This window comes from Mytilus californianus, unplaced genomic scaffold (genome assembly GCF_021869535.1).
Source record: "Mytilus californianus isolate M0D057914Y unplaced genomic scaffold, xbMytCali1.0.p SCAF_8, whole genome shotgun sequence".
In the NCBI taxonomy this organism is placed as follows: Eukaryota; Metazoa; Mollusca; class Bivalvia; order Mytilida; family Mytilidae; genus Mytilus; species Mytilus californianus.
In genome coordinates, this window is record NW_026262734.1 from 2,046,662 (window position 1) to 2,062,823 (window position 16,162).

Genomic DNA, 16,162 nt, shown 5'->3' on the forward strand with positions numbered 1-16,162 from the left:
CCTTACATCTCTTTTTATTCCTATGTATCTGCCAACTATTTTAGACAAAAGACAGACAGATACAAGTAGATATATTTAAGTCTTAGGCGCTTCATACAGTTATGGAACTAAATTATACATTTGCATGTTTTATTTAGGACTTTCTTATTTTTAACTCTTGTGTTACAATAATGACTGATCGTATGTAACATTGACATTGGACTGTACAAGGCTAAATTTAAAATTACCTTTTGGTAGTTCAAACAAACGTGACCAATTAATATTGTCAATACTTGATTGTTGACCATTCTGATTATCTGTCCAAGTATGCTTATAGATATAAGAAGATGTGGTATGTGTGACAATTAGACAACTCTCCATCCAAGTCATAATCTGCAAAAGCAAACCATTATAGGTCAAAGTACGGTCACACCGAACAGCAATCTATAAAGTGCGCCAAAATTGACTAGTGTAAAACCATTTAAACGGGAAAACCAACGGTCTAATCTTATGCATTTTATTAAATCTTTCATTTGAAGATGTTATACAGAATTTCAGACCGTTTAGTGTTTTACATGACTTAAAAGGAATATCTCCGTACGGGCGAAATTAACCGATACATACATGAAGCTTTGTGGAAACGTGGATTTTTTTCATTATATAATATATGTTTTATAGAATTGAGCCTTCAATCAAGCACACTGTACAATTATTCTCGCAACATTTTGAGATCAGCACCGCGAATCTTACCAAAAATCCTTTAACATTCTCTTGGTTACCAAGTGCAATCAATTATATTGTGTTTTATTGAACACAACTTCAAAACACCATGTGACTGTAATTAAATGAACAAATCTATATGAAACATATCTTTAATGTTTTTATTAAAAAGCATTTGCTATTTTAATGTCATCATGTTTATTTCTTCCACTTATACTGTATGATAATGTGATAGTTATGGACAAAAATACCATACAGGGACATTCATAATCCTAGTTTACATCTTACGTGTTGATATGATTAAAAACAAAATAGATCGGTTGTATTATAGTTATGGATACATTTACTCAAGTTATGTAATTTGATACTTTTAATGTCATGTACTTTTTCTAAAAAAAAGGTCTGATAATGTGATAGTTGTTGACAAAAAAAACAGCCGGTGACATTTATAAATAAATAACTTACAATTCACGGTCACTTGTAAGTGTTAACAAAATGAAATCAAATTTAGTTTAAGAAAAAAAATATGTTGGTTGCAAACTGTTTATGCATAGATTGATTTGACCTATGAGGGGTTGAATTTGGGGTCCTTCAATTTAGTATTCTTTTTTCAATATACTTTTCTCAATTCTTTTTATAGTTTGCCTGTTATTGTCTATTCTTATTTTTTTTACCTATTTTTCTCTATTCTTTATTATTTTAGCCATTTATTCTGTACGTTTTGTTCATTTTTCTCTATTCTGTTAACCCATCCAGACCCTCACCTATGTTACCTCATACTTTAAAGCCCGTTTTGTTTTTATTGTATTCCAGAAAGTCCCGTGTTTACAAGACAAAGTAAATCTGAACAAGTTGGTTATATAGATAATACATCAAGTCTGTCTGTTGATGTGATAAGTTCTTCGAGAATAATGTCAACAATATGGTACAAAGAACGTTCGGAAGTTCTAAAGACAGAACGATTAACAATGACTCGGAATAGTCTAATAATAAAGGCACAATTCCACAACAAGATGGTGTACACCAAAGGTTATCGTTGTGATCTTATAATCGATCAAACAAAACCAGAAGATTTTCACAACTATACAGTGACAGTACAAAACCAATATGGCTTCAGTTCTTTTATCATACAGTTACGGTATGCAGGTATGTCATAAAACCAAAGAAAAATGCGTTTTCAGAACGAGAAAAAAGGTTGATTAGTATATCAGCACATACAAAACTTTAAGCTTCTTTTCACTGTGTATAATCCTCGAACATCTGCAATATAAAATTTCTCAGTATTACATGTACCATACTGGTGCTGTTTTTAGTCGTTCGCGATATATGGAGTATTATCGCACATTTACTGTTAATGGTGACGTCATCTATTGGTGTTGTTGTATTTCATTGTTAATTTTTTTACAAAACGCGGCAGGAAAAGTCCTGTTTGCGATAAATTCGTTATACAGTTCACCACTTACCTTTGCAATTTTGCAGCAACATAAAGACTTTTGATTTTTCTACGCTTTACACTACTATTCCCTATGCTCAGTTGAAAGATCGACTTCACCACTTACCTTTGCAATTTTGCAGCAACATAAAGACTTTTGATTTTTCTACGCTTTACACTACTATTCCCCATGCTCAGTTGAAAGATCGACTTCACCATCTCATTAAACAGAGCTTTTTCTATAAAAATGGGAATCGTAGATACACATTTCTTGTTTTAGGTTACAATAATTCATATTTTGTGAAGAACCACACTGAATCTACCAGAAAATATACTGAAGATGATATTATCAAAATGCTGGACTTTTTGATCGACAATATATTTGTTGAGTTTGGAGGATTTATATTTCAACAGACAGTCGGTATTCCAATGGGTACTAATTGTGCACCCCTACTGGCCGATTTGTTTTTGTACTCGTATGAAGCAGAATTCATTCAGAACCTTCTAAAAGACAAAAAGAAAAAGCACCTTGCGAAATTCTTTAATTTTACTTTCCGATATATTGATGATGTCCTATCATTGAATAACCCACATTTCAGCCAATACTTACAATTCATATATCCCAGTGAACTTGAAATTAAGGATACTACTGATACTAGAAGGACTGCTTCATACCTTGATCTTTTCCTCAATATTGACACAGATGGACGAATTCACACGAAAATTTATGAAAAAATTTCAACTTCCCAATTATCAATTTCCCATTTCTCAGCAGTAACATACCATTTGCCCCTTCGTATGGTGTTTACATATCTCAGTTGATACGTTATGCTCGTGCATGTTCACACTATACGGACTTCATATACAGGAGTGTGCTCCTAACGCAGAAACTGCTCCAACAAAGTTATGAGGAGGACAGATTAAAAATGACACTCCGTAAATTTTACGGACACCATCACGAATTGGTTGATCCGTACGATGTTTCTTTGTCCAAACTAACTAAGGACATTTTACCACGTGTTAGATTGTGGTTTGACATCACGTCGTCTGATCTTTTAATTACCCAACGTGACCTATTCCCGATTGTGACTGTTTTGCTGAGTGTGAATTCGCATTGCTATAAGACGTGTCACGGTACTTTTCTATCCAAAATTCATGTATTTAGTTTTGATGTTATATTTGTTATTCTCATCGGATTTTGTCAAATGTCTTATCGTTTGTAGTTGTAAATCTTATTTTTTTCTGTTGTATTCATGTGTTATGGTAAAGATAATTAATCACCCATTTCATTTATTAGATTTTAGTTTGGGTCAACTAAATTTATACGATATATTTGGTTTACAGTTTGATTTAGAAGAAACACCGACATAGCTAGATAATACAATTAATTATCTAATTACTACCACAATTTTATATTATTAGTATTGTAATTTTCATTGTTATTAATAAAGGTTATATGAGTATTACAAACCTAATCTTGAATTCTATCTTAATTCTATCCTATTTTGGGGAAATTTTTAGAAATTCAAATGTGACGTCATTTTGTGCGTTGATCTATTTGGCTAACTCGGCTGTGAATTTTTATGTGCTGGTTTATGTTGTTTTATGTATCCGTTTTTATTCTGAAGTTAGTCACCACTTCGGTGTTTTCATGTATATCTAGTATATAGTCATTTTTATGAATTTACTGTTTGCAAAAGTATGAATTATTCTAAATAATAAGGATGTTCTTATGCCAGACAGAAAACCTTAGCCGTATTAGTCACACCTTTTTGGAACTTTTAGTCCTCAATGCTCTTCAACTTTGTACTTGTTTTGGCTTTCGAACTTTTTTGATTTGAGCGTCACTGGTTAGTCTTGTGTGGACGAAACGCGCGTCTTGCATATTAAATTTTAAACCTGGTACATTTTGTTAGCTATTATTCGTATGTTTCTCTGTCCTATATGTTCTCCCATTTATTTGTATTGTAGTCCTGTCATGTAATGGTGTCATTTTAATGTTATATTTAACATTGCCATAAAAGCGGGAGGTTTGGCTAGCCACAAAACCAGGTTCAACCCACCATTTTATTCTTAAAATGTCCTGTACCAAGTCAAGAAAATGGCCATTGTTATATTATAGTTCATTTCTGTGTGTGTTACATTTTAATGTTGTTTTTCTGTTGTGTCGTAGTTCTTCTCTTATATTTGATGTGTTTCCCTCAGTTTCAGTTTTTAACCCGGATTTGTTTTTTTTCTCAATCGATTTATGAATTTCGAACATACTACTGTTGCCTTTATTTACCCCCTATGGACCATAGAGGGTTAGTAAAATCCATAGGAGATTCGGCTTCGGCCTTACCTCCTATGGATTTTACTTATCCTCTATGGATCCGTAGGGGGTCAGTAGCAAACTTATACTTTGGCTTTAATATAAAAAAACAGCAATAAAACGTTATTCCTTTGCTTTTTGTGATTTTTGCCGTGCTTGTTCTGTTTTTTGTGTCATGAATGGATGCCCATATCCTTTATTTTCCATTGTGTTTTTTCGTCCACCTTTTTCTACATTAGGAAATGCCTGTACCAAGTCAGGAATATGATAAGAATATGATAGGTTGTTTTCCATTCGTTAGATGTGTTTTGGCTTTTGATTTTGCCATTTTGTAAAGGACTTTCCGATTTGAAATTTTCCTTGGAGTTCGGTATTTTTGTTATTTTACTTTTTGTTATGTATCATTGCGTTGTTCTTGTCCGTCTGTGCGTTTACATAATTTGTTAACTCATTTTCACCTACAAGATGTCAAGGTAGAACATTTATGTCTTGAGAATGATTATCATAATAAACTAGTATAGTGCAAACTGCCAGGTTTTCGAATTTTGTGATCTTTTCAAAAAAAAAAGGTTAGATACAATGTTGTCATTGTTGTTCAAATTTTGTTAGACGGTTTAAAGTCTTAACCCTAAATTTTTCTTACCGTCTAAAGTTAATATGTACTCTGGTGCAGAATATATGTACACGAACTAAACATTTTTGTTATTAATTATTTTTATTTAAAGGCATACGGTAAACAAAGTTAAATATTTGTTGATTTTTTTCATAATACACTGTGCACAATTGTGCTTAAATCCTTCCCCAGTTTTCTGGATTACTATGTTCGAAATTTAACATACACTCGAAAAAAAAAGGCGATACTTAATTTTTCGAAATACTAAGGATTTTCTTATCACAGGAATAGATTACCGTATTCAGCACAACTTTTTGGAATTTTGGCTCCTCAATGCTCTTCAACTTTGTACTTGTTTGGCTTCATAACTATTTTGATCTGAGCGTCACTGATGAGTCTTATGTAGACGAAACGCGCGTATGGCGTATTAAATTATAATCCTGGTACCTTTGATAACTATAAGGATACATTCAGATTCAAAACTGGAATTAACGCCATGGCAAACAACGAAAATCGACGAAAAGACGATCCAGTCATCAAAAATACTACGTAGAAAGGTCGACTTTACGGTATGGATTTTCTCATTGTTAAAGGCCGTACGGGTGTCTATAATTGCTAACAACCATTTCATTTGAACTTTAGTGGATATTTGTCTCATTGGCAATAATACCACATCTCCTTTTTTTTATATTACCAAAGCAATGTAGATTGTAGTTAGGATTACGATTTTTTTTAGTTTATACAAAATGACTGATATTATACTTCCATTATAATTGATAAAACTATTTGCATAATGATGCACTTTTCCCACTCATGCTCTAAATTTGCAAACCTTCTTAACAGTTGTTTTCCATTCGTTTGATGTGTTTGAGCTTTTGAATTTGCCATATGATAAGGTTCTTCCCGTTTTGAATTTTCCTTAGAGTTCGGTATTTTTGTTATTTTACTGTTTGCCACTTTCTTTTCATTTCTTACGTTTCAAATATTTCACGTTTACAACAATCAATCAATTACTCAATCAAAAATTTCATGAAAACATAAATCTATTATGACCTGAAAGTTGAATCTATTAATTATTTCCCATTAGAATCAACTAAAAACCAGTAAACGATCAACTCGTATATATTTCCAGATTCAAATTATTACCAGTTCATACCGTAGTTTTAAGTGTAATATGTACAGACAGATTTATTTTTCTGATTTTCATGTAGGCCCTCCGAGGATGCCACAAATTACTAAACTTGAGAGAACACCCTATGCCATTCTCGTTAAATGGGAACCGGGTTTTGATGGTGGTCATCGAACAACGTATGATATCGAATATCGAAAAGTGACGGAAATAAAGTGGGATAGGATCCACATTAAGGAAAACAATCTAAACAAGTTTTTTATAGCAGATCCAAATACTGACTACTTGGTACGAATGAAAGCATTGAACAATATGGGACACAGTAGCTTCACAAAAGAACACACTGTTTCTACGGAAGGTAAACACTTGTTCATACATAAGGCAAACGTTTTCTCTTTTGATATGTTTTACATTTGCTCCTTTTTTGACCGTACCTTGAACTAAAGTTGCTAACTTCTACGTCAATTAATCTCTGGTGGAAAGTTGTCTCATTGGGAACATACCACATCTTCTTATTTTGCAATATGTGTTACTTATTACTTAAGTTGAAACAAACCTTCATCACTAAGGAAAAATTATAAACTAGTTAAAACGTATATATTGTCACGAAACGAGCAAAGTTTGCCTCTGATGGTGCATGAATTTGTCTCATAGAATCAGGTATAGCCCTCATTATTCGTAGTAACTTAGCATTTGATACTAGAGCCATTTCGTTTACGTCTTGATCATAACATGAATTAAATATAGTGGTTTTTAAAAGTGTGTGGTATAATTGATCATTTTAATTTCACTGCCGATAAAACGTAATATGCTATGCTGAATAAAAGGATATAATTTTTGAGATTTGAAATCAATGTAATATGAAATGCTTTCTTCGATTGAATGACGTCTGCCGTCGGTTCACAGTTGGAGGCATTGGCGAGGACGTTTCGCAGTCGCAGTCGACGTTTCCGAGAGAATTGAAATGTTTTATTTTGAAATCATTTGATCAATACTGATCTTGAAAAGGAATAACAGCACTGTGTTTAAAGAATTGCTTCCAACAATTTAGGATTTTAATATCGCCAATAACCGTTTTACTGGCTCCGCTCCGTGTCGCCAGTTGAACTGCTTTAAATGGATTACCTTTGAGAAGGAGTTTAAAAATAAGTGTAGGTCATTTTTGATTAGATGCAGTCAATAGGCAACGTAGGCCTTGTGTGGGTTCAATGTACATAAAACTACACATTCAGAATGTCAATTGTATTATCAATATTTAAGGACGAAACATCCATCGAAAACAACTGTTTATAACAATATTATGAATTAAGTTGTATATATAGCGATTTATTTGGCAAACACACAAAATAATGTTCTGTTATTTAAAAACAAAAGTTTAAGAAGCCTTATTACTTAGTAATCCCAATAGACCAATAGAAGCAATTTCACAGCAGTAAATCAACTCTGTGTGTATAACGGTATCAGTTTCACTGCAGCAGATCAACACTGTGTTAATATTTTATAGGCTTAAACATATGCAGATAAGTACATTATGTAAAACAATACGAGGTTAGCCATTTCACTCCCATTCTCTTTAAAGGGTAGGGTTTATCTTAACGAATTGAATGAGCAAATGTCTGCTAATATTATGATGGCTTCTGATCAATAATGAAATAAATGTATAGTAAAATAGTAAATCGGTAAAGGTCTGAAAATTAAAACACAAGTAGCATGAAATTGTAATTTATTGTCATATTGGTTTCATTAGATGGAAATATTATCAAAACACATAATACTATATAAGTTAGCATACCGTTCATTGTATTTTTGCAGAATATACTAATCATCACATGGGAAGCAAAAAATCCATAGCAATTTTAGTAATGTTGTTGTTTTTGTGTATAATGGCAGTTGTGTTCGGTCTGAGGTATTGTAAGTAATATCATAAAATTTTTTATTGGATTGTTAAATGTTCAGAATGGAGAGTTTTATCCTATAAACTAGCGAAAAAAGAATTCTATTTGCATTGCATAATATACATATATTATTAAATACTGAGAAGGTACACATAATGTGCGTATTAAAACTTCAAAGTATATGACTTAACGTAGAAATGTTTTGTCTATTAAACATTCAAAATATGACCAACTTAATTTTTGTTTTTTTCAATTTTAAATAAAATTCAAATTGTGTGTTGTTCACTACCTTTGATATGGAAACTTATTCAATCGTATAAAACAAACGAATAGGGAAGTTTGAAAAATAAAAATTGCAAATAGACACTGCCGGGATGCGTCGACCATCATATCGCCCGTCAATGATCAAACGGTATAGCAATACATTGGTATGGAAGCTGACACTCTTCTATAGTATTATCCAAAAACTAAGTATCAAGTATGTATAATCTGAGAAAAAATGAGTTTGTGGCATATATATATATATATATATACATAATTCTAGGAATTGTTTATAAAACAATGCGCCTTTGAAATTTCACAGAATTGTATTAAAATATAACAAGCATTAATCCAAATCACTAGTGTAAACACATTTTATCAAATAGTTCGTTATCTTTAACATGTACAACTACAAGAATAAATTAAAACGAAGTTAGGATTTTGAAACAAAATCAGTGCACTTATATCAATCAATTTATCAATAAAACATTATAATATAGACTTTTCGAGGAAGATTCCCTCATTAATGGCATTTGTGATTTCATTTTTCATCAGCTATAAAGAACAGACGATGTTTTGGCAGATACAAAGACAGGTATTAGTTTTCCGAGTTTTACCGAATCTCGACGCGATATAGCCTTTTTGTGCTGATGCGGCGTAAAGCAATCACCAATCAATCAATCAATAAATCCGAATTGTACTTCCTTCTGCGTTAATTGTGAATAAAAAATAACAGAGCAGCAATACAACGTGGTAGTGGTATGACGAAAAAACATCAAAATAAGATGTAAATTTTATACAATCAAGATCGTACGCTCCACGGAGATTCAATACAAGTAGACAATACTATCATCCCCATTTCTCAGTTTAATGCCGTATCTGAAGGTCACTACTGTGTTTCGCATTCCGCAAGTGCAAACAATCCCCGAAAATACCGTTCTCTCTCAACTTCTAAGTGTATCCCTACTAATCGCTGTATCCGTTTATGAATCACATTATTTATCTTCAAATTTTGTAACGCGCGTGTTGATATTTTCTTGAATAAAGTGATTCCTCGTATACATGTACCTTGAAATTTTAATGACGCAATTGAAAAAAAATTCATTAGCATTTTCCCACACTTGTTTTTAAAATTATTTTGCAAAACACCTAAAAATCTTGTTTTTTTAAATTAATTTGGATTTATTCATAAGCATCACAAAATTTTTGTATTTTTACCTGCCATCTTTCGTTTGTTAATTTATGCGCAGAAAATAGGAACTGCTGACTTTAATAAATTTTGCTATTTTCGTAATTTTTTTGTTAACGATAGTTAAAAATATATTATATTTGTTGAGTATCTGTTACGTTTAGTGTTTAACTATAGTATCTTAATTGATAGGGTGACTCCATTACAAAGAAATGAGGAAACATCTGTAATACCAGGCCAGTACGATGAAATTGCTAGCATGTATTATAATCCAATTAACAACACGATTTCATCTCAGAACCACAGAAACATCGCAGAGCTTGGAATACATCAACTGTCCAATAGGACGGACAATTTTGAAAACGATGATACAAATAGCAGTTCTTACCAAAGTATAACGACATGTACTGTCCATCAGGTCAAATCTAGTCAGGAGAATTATTCAGCAAGATTATCAACGGATGAATCCTATCTTCTACCCTGTAGAATGTCTAATTTAAGTGATAACAGCGAAACAAATATTAAAAGTATTCAAAGATATGAAACACTGAACTTTTCGGATATAAAAGAAAATATGTATACTAACTACAATGTCACCGACACATAACAGAATCAGCAATGTGTCCGTTTGCAGAACAATTTCCAATTTTCTCAGGGGGATTTAATCAGGTCGCATACAGTGTGTCGACTGTCAGTTTTGACTGAAATTGAAAACAATAAATGACTAAGAAAATTATACTAGAATTAATTATTTTTTTTTTTGTATTATAATTTTTATTCTAAATTTTTATTCTTGTATTTTTTTTATTTGTCGTTAATTTGTATTCTTGTTTTCCAATTCAATTATTTGGTCCTAATGGCGGTGTGGGGTTGCAGTAGTTAAGATACTGAAATCATATGATTTGTACAGTTAATATGTCCACTTTTATATTTTGTATCATCTTGTTTGTTCAGTTTAATAACACAATTTCGACCTTTTCAGTCGATGGCCATCCAGAATAGTCAAATTATTAGCTAAGGATTGTTTTTCCTATGGCATTAGTAAGGAAAACAACTCTCACACGTTGAAAATTCAAGATGTCCATCGACCGAACAATGCACTGAACAAACAATTACTAGAATTTTAGAAAGTCAGGGAGCAACCAGCAATTTCGCAATTTTCAGACTTTTTCAATGTTAATGATTTTTATTATTAAAGTGCAACCATGCAGATGATATCCGATATTCAAAGGATGGAGAACATTTGACGTTGTTACTATCAGAAAGAGAAACTGGGAGGACTTAGTAGAAACTTCATAATTGCCAACGCTATAGGATCGTGATTTGGACCAAACAGAAATATTTCTCAATATTATGGTGTTATAAATGATGATGTCATGCATTTCAGTTTTTATTAAATGTCAGTTTATTCCTTTTTTATTGATGATTTTATTATGTTTATATATTTGGTCATTGTTGTTAAGTTGCAATTAATAGCTGTATAAAGTATTTTTGTTAAAAGTGTCAGGTATATACCCAGCGTACAATGTACAGATAATTGCATAGTATGAAATGGCACATAAATAACTATAGACTGCGCAACTTACGATAGGAAATATTCCGTAGCACCTGAGATCACTCCCAGTTTTTTGTTGCGTTGTTGTTGCTCATTCTATAGTTTTTTATGTTGTGTTTTGTGTCTGTTGTTTGTCTTTTGGTCGTTTTTTGTTTTTTGCCATGGCATTGTCAGTTCGTTTTCGACTTATAAGTTTAATTAATTTAGTATGTTTTGCCTCTTTTTTCGCCTCGGATCTGTCCAAGTATATAAAAAACATACGAAATTGCATGCGGACACAACGAAACCAGAACAGGTCCGTTCGCAAAGTAATTTAAATCTTTGACTTTTATTCAGCGATTCCACTGTCCAGTGGTAAGTGTAAATGCGAAATTTGAAAAATGTGTTAAAATGTGATCGATTCGGTGGCGATGTAAAATATATGGACAGATAAGAATGTCAGAAGAGTGGTAAAATTGAGACACTGTAATTCATAACCAATTCGTAACTTATATCTAATGAAACTATCCACGAATTGGAAGCTGACAATAAACTTAAAGCATCCAGTTCGTCGTAAATTCTAGTTTTATTTTCGTGAAAAGGGTTTAGATAAACATAAATCAGGCAGTTGGTTTTCTCTTCTGAATTGTTTTACATTTGTCACCTCGTGGCCTTTTATAGCTGACTATGCGGTATGGGTTTTGCTCATTGTTGAAGGCCGTACCGAGAGTTATCTCCTTGGCAATTATACCTTATCTTCCTATTTTTCTTTTTATCTGTAAACATTATTATCCCAATATCATATATAGACAAAGGCCGAATAAGTAGATCTAAGTCATTTTCACAGAAAAGTCTTTGAATATACATCAACAAATAATAATTGGCATTCCTATGGGAATCAACTGTGTTCCTCTTCGTGCCGACAGGTTCCTTAATTTTTTATATGGTTGACCTCATACAGAAGCCTCTCAGAAAGGATGGAAAAAGCTAGTTTTATCCTTTAATTTACCCTTCCGCTATATAGACGATGTCATCTCACTAAATAATTCAAAGTTTGTTGACTATAGTTTGTTGACTATGTTGAACGCATCTATCCCATTGAACTTGAAATAAAGCATACAACAGATACAGTTAAGTATGCCTAATTTATTGACTTACATGTAGAAATTGACGATTGGGGTCGGTTGAGGCCTGAATTTATGACAAAAGAGACGATTTCAGCCTCCTAATTGTGAACTTTCCATTTCTATGTAAAAAAAATTGCAGCAGCGCCTGCATATGGAGTATATATCTTCCAGCTGATATGATATTCCAGGGTTTGCATTTCCTATTGGAACTTGATATCGGATGTTTACCTGCATAAGCAAGCAGGTTGCCACTCGTAGAGCAGGAAATGCCCTCCCTTCATATCACCCGAGTTTTCAGGTTGTGTTAGTGAGATTCTTGTTGTTCAATCTTCAGTTTTCCATGTAATGTGATTTTATCGTTTCTTGACTTTTCGTCGTTTTTCAATCCTCACAATTTTGTTCAGTTTGACAATCAGAAAAGACTAAAATGGGGACTATTAAAATGGGGTCGTTGTAACATATCTCATATTAATTATGTGGGGTATGGGGTATGTGAAAATGCTGACTCAAGATTTTTTTTTTTTAACTTTTATAGGTAAGGTTTAAATGTTTTATGTTAGAGCTTTCAATTTTTATATTAACATGCAACCATTAATTGAGATGGGTTCTTGGAAAGTTTAATATTTTATAGCTAACAGGACAGAAAAGTAGGAATGTAATTGGTCTTGCAGTTTATTGATTGCACATTATCAAAACTTTTATTTTTTTAAACTTTTGGTTTTAACCAATGGTATATATGAAATCCACTTAATGTTTAGGTTCAGCATCCAATAATCAATTCAAAAATTGGATACGAGTTAAAAGTAATAGCAGATGCACACAAATTAGATCAAATAACACCTCCTTTATTCGTTCGACAATCTTACAGTGTCGTTTACTGTAACAGATTGAGGACTACGCCAGATCATGGGCTAAATGAGAAGTTGAATTGTACACTTTGTCAGAATGGGCCAAAACAATCAGGTATTTGATAAAACGTCGAATTCATAAGTTGCAAAACTGTGTAAATGATCGACCAAAGTCCGTTTTTAGAGAGAACGAAGCTGTGAAATGTCATCATCTCTTCACGATACATATGTTGTTATTTCTGCGGGCAAAGCTTCAAATGGTATTGTCTTTGTATGTTAATCGTACTACTACGAGTGTCTTGTGAAAGAATTAGGAATAAATGAGCACTCAGGTAATTCATATACATTATATACAAAAAACATTCCATTTGACAAGGATGATATTTTTGCGAATCATAAGTTCTTCATGGCTTAAACGAACATTACATTGAGCAGCAAATCGGAGAACTTACCTTGTTTGTATTGGATACCAAATATTCACAAATTCCGTACAAACAACGGTACATAGCCGGCTCATCTGCATGTTCTATAAAGGAATGGTCCTTTAGATGGACAAAAATTCTGTCCGCAGTGAAAGAAGGTCTTCAGAAATACTGTGACACTGTTTACTGAAAAATCGTCTAAAAGAAATAATCCACAATGCTTTTCAATATAAAAATGTTGCATACGCTATAAAATTTGTTGCTTTTGGATACCATACGGCATATTTTGTTAATAGTGAACAAAAAGGTAAAACATGCTACACAGAGGAACAAGTGATCATTATGCTGGAGTTTCTTATTGACAACATATCTGTTGAATTTGGAGGTAGACTTTTTAAAAATAAATTGTTTTTTTTACTTTTTATTAGGTACTATATAAAAAAATCATACATTTGACTCTTGGTGTCATCCCAAAATTTCAACAGCTGTCCGTCAGTTTATATACTTTTGGGTCTTTGACCAACATGTCCATCAACTGCAATTTAACCCAAAATATCATGGCTTATTGCTTACATAATTGACGTTATTATCAACTTCTAATTGTATTATTGTCTAAAGAAATACGAACAGAAAAGCAACATTCCAAATCATTATTTTCACAAAATTTTTTAAATGATATAACTTTACGATCAAGACTACTTGGTTGTAAAATTTGTGTGCTAGCTGCAACCTTTTTTTTGCAAGGAAATTGAGATAACCCTTGATCTCGTATCACCTGAGTAAATTAGGTGTTGCTTGATATCTCAACAAGTAATCGAAAGTTGGCAATGGAAAAAAATTGTATCTTATCAATCGTGAATTATAGTTCTCAACCAATTCATATTGTAAGATAGAATATACTCCATATGTAGGCCTGCTGTAATGTTTCTCAATACAAATTGAAAATTTATAGTTTAAAAACTGACATCTTCTCTTTTGTTGTAAAGTTTAGTTGTCAACCGAACTCATTGTCAATTTTGAGATGAAGTTCTAAATATGAAGCAGATTTAACTGTATCTGTTTAAGTTCGATGGGATGAATGCTTTAAACATAATCGACAAACTTTGAATTATTTCGTGAGGAGGATGTTATTTATATTGCGAAACGTGAAATTAACGATAATGCTAAATTCATTTAAGTTTTCCTTAGAAGTTGTAATGGAAATGCCGATCGATTGTTTGTTGAAAACACGTTCTTCAAACATAACCTGATGTCTTGGAATGCTGAATTGTTTGTCGGGAATTGTTGCTAATAGCTTTCCAAATTTCGAAGCGCCAACCAAAAGAAGGTACTCACGTCCGGATTCTAAACACATCCTTTACGAAATTGAATCGCGGAATAAGGAAAGTCACTTTTGGTCATGCATGTACCGAATTCATCTGCACTTATTTGATGACTGATTTTACTTTCGGTCCTGTAGTATTGATTAAATGAATATATCTCGGAGTTCGAAAAGAAGAAAATAACAAAAATACCGAACTCCAAGGAAAATTCAAAATGGAAAGTCGCTTATCAAATGACAAAATCAAAAGCTCAAACACATCAAACGAATGGAAAAACAACTGTCATAGTCCTGACATAGTACAGGCATTTCCTGATGTAGAAAATGGTGTATTAAAAATACCTTTGTATTCAAAATGTAACCTACATGTACTCAAAATATACTGTTGGAAAGAATTTTAAAGAAACCTCGGGAATCCGATTCTAGTAAATATATGGAAGATATTTATTTTTTCCAAATCAAAATTTTTTAAGAAACAAATCACTTCTTTTATAAAGTACGTACAAATAAAAAGAAGATGTGCTATTATTGCCAATGAGACAACTCTCCACAAGAGACCGAATGACACAGAAATTAACAACTATAGGTCACCGTACGGCCTTCAATAATGAGCAAAGCCCATACCGCATAGTCAGCTATGAAAGGCCTCGAAATGACAAATGAAAAACATTCAAACGAGAAAACTAACGTCCTAATTTATGTACAAAATAATGAACGAAAAACAAATATGTAACACAGCAACAAACGACAACCTCTGATTTACAGGCTCCTGACTTGGGACAGGCACACACAGAATGTGGCGGGGTTAAACTAGTTTGAAGGCGCCAACTCTCCCCCTAACATGGGACAGTGGTGTAACAGTACAACCTAAGAACAAACTATAAAAATCAGTTGAAAATGGCTTAACTCATCAGATGGATACAAATAGAAATACATCTAACAAAACACAGAGTGGACGTGGACGGGTACTTGTACATCAAAACAACAAACAGACTTTAAGTACACATCTGAGAGTACTCGCAGTTACTGACAGCTAGTTCAAAGCCAATAACAACTAATAAAAAAAATCATGCATCTAAGACTTAATTATCAATGAGTACATCAGCTTATCGAGACTATTCCATTTAGATAAACGTAAATACATTATAGCGTTGATTGTAGTTTTCGAGATTATAGGCAAAAACTCGCATGTTAGTCAAAAATTGTTGTGAAGATCAATTCGTTCTCCAAAGAGTCACAAAAATAGTCATTAAAGGTACCAGGATTATAATTTAATACACCAGACGAATGAGTTGTATAATATTAGCAGCAATGACGATCTTGTATTGCCGATCATGTTTGCATTTTCAGTTTCCACGTATTAAATAGATTTTTTGAAATA

The 16,162-nt window shown here is 32.6% G+C and overlaps 1 long non-coding RNA gene across 1 annotated transcript; it reads left to right on the top strand.

Moving 5' to 3' along the window:
• The first annotated feature begins 8,891 nt into the window (after window positions 1–8,891).
• On the top strand, window positions 8,892–10,952 carry LOC127711159 (uncharacterized). Its single transcript, XR_007986535.1, has 2 exons — window positions 8,892–8,935; window positions 9,722–10,952. It is a non-coding gene; the product is annotated as an uncharacterized LOC127711159 (long non-coding RNA).
• The last annotated feature ends 5,210 nt before the right edge of the window (window positions 10,953–16,162 follow it).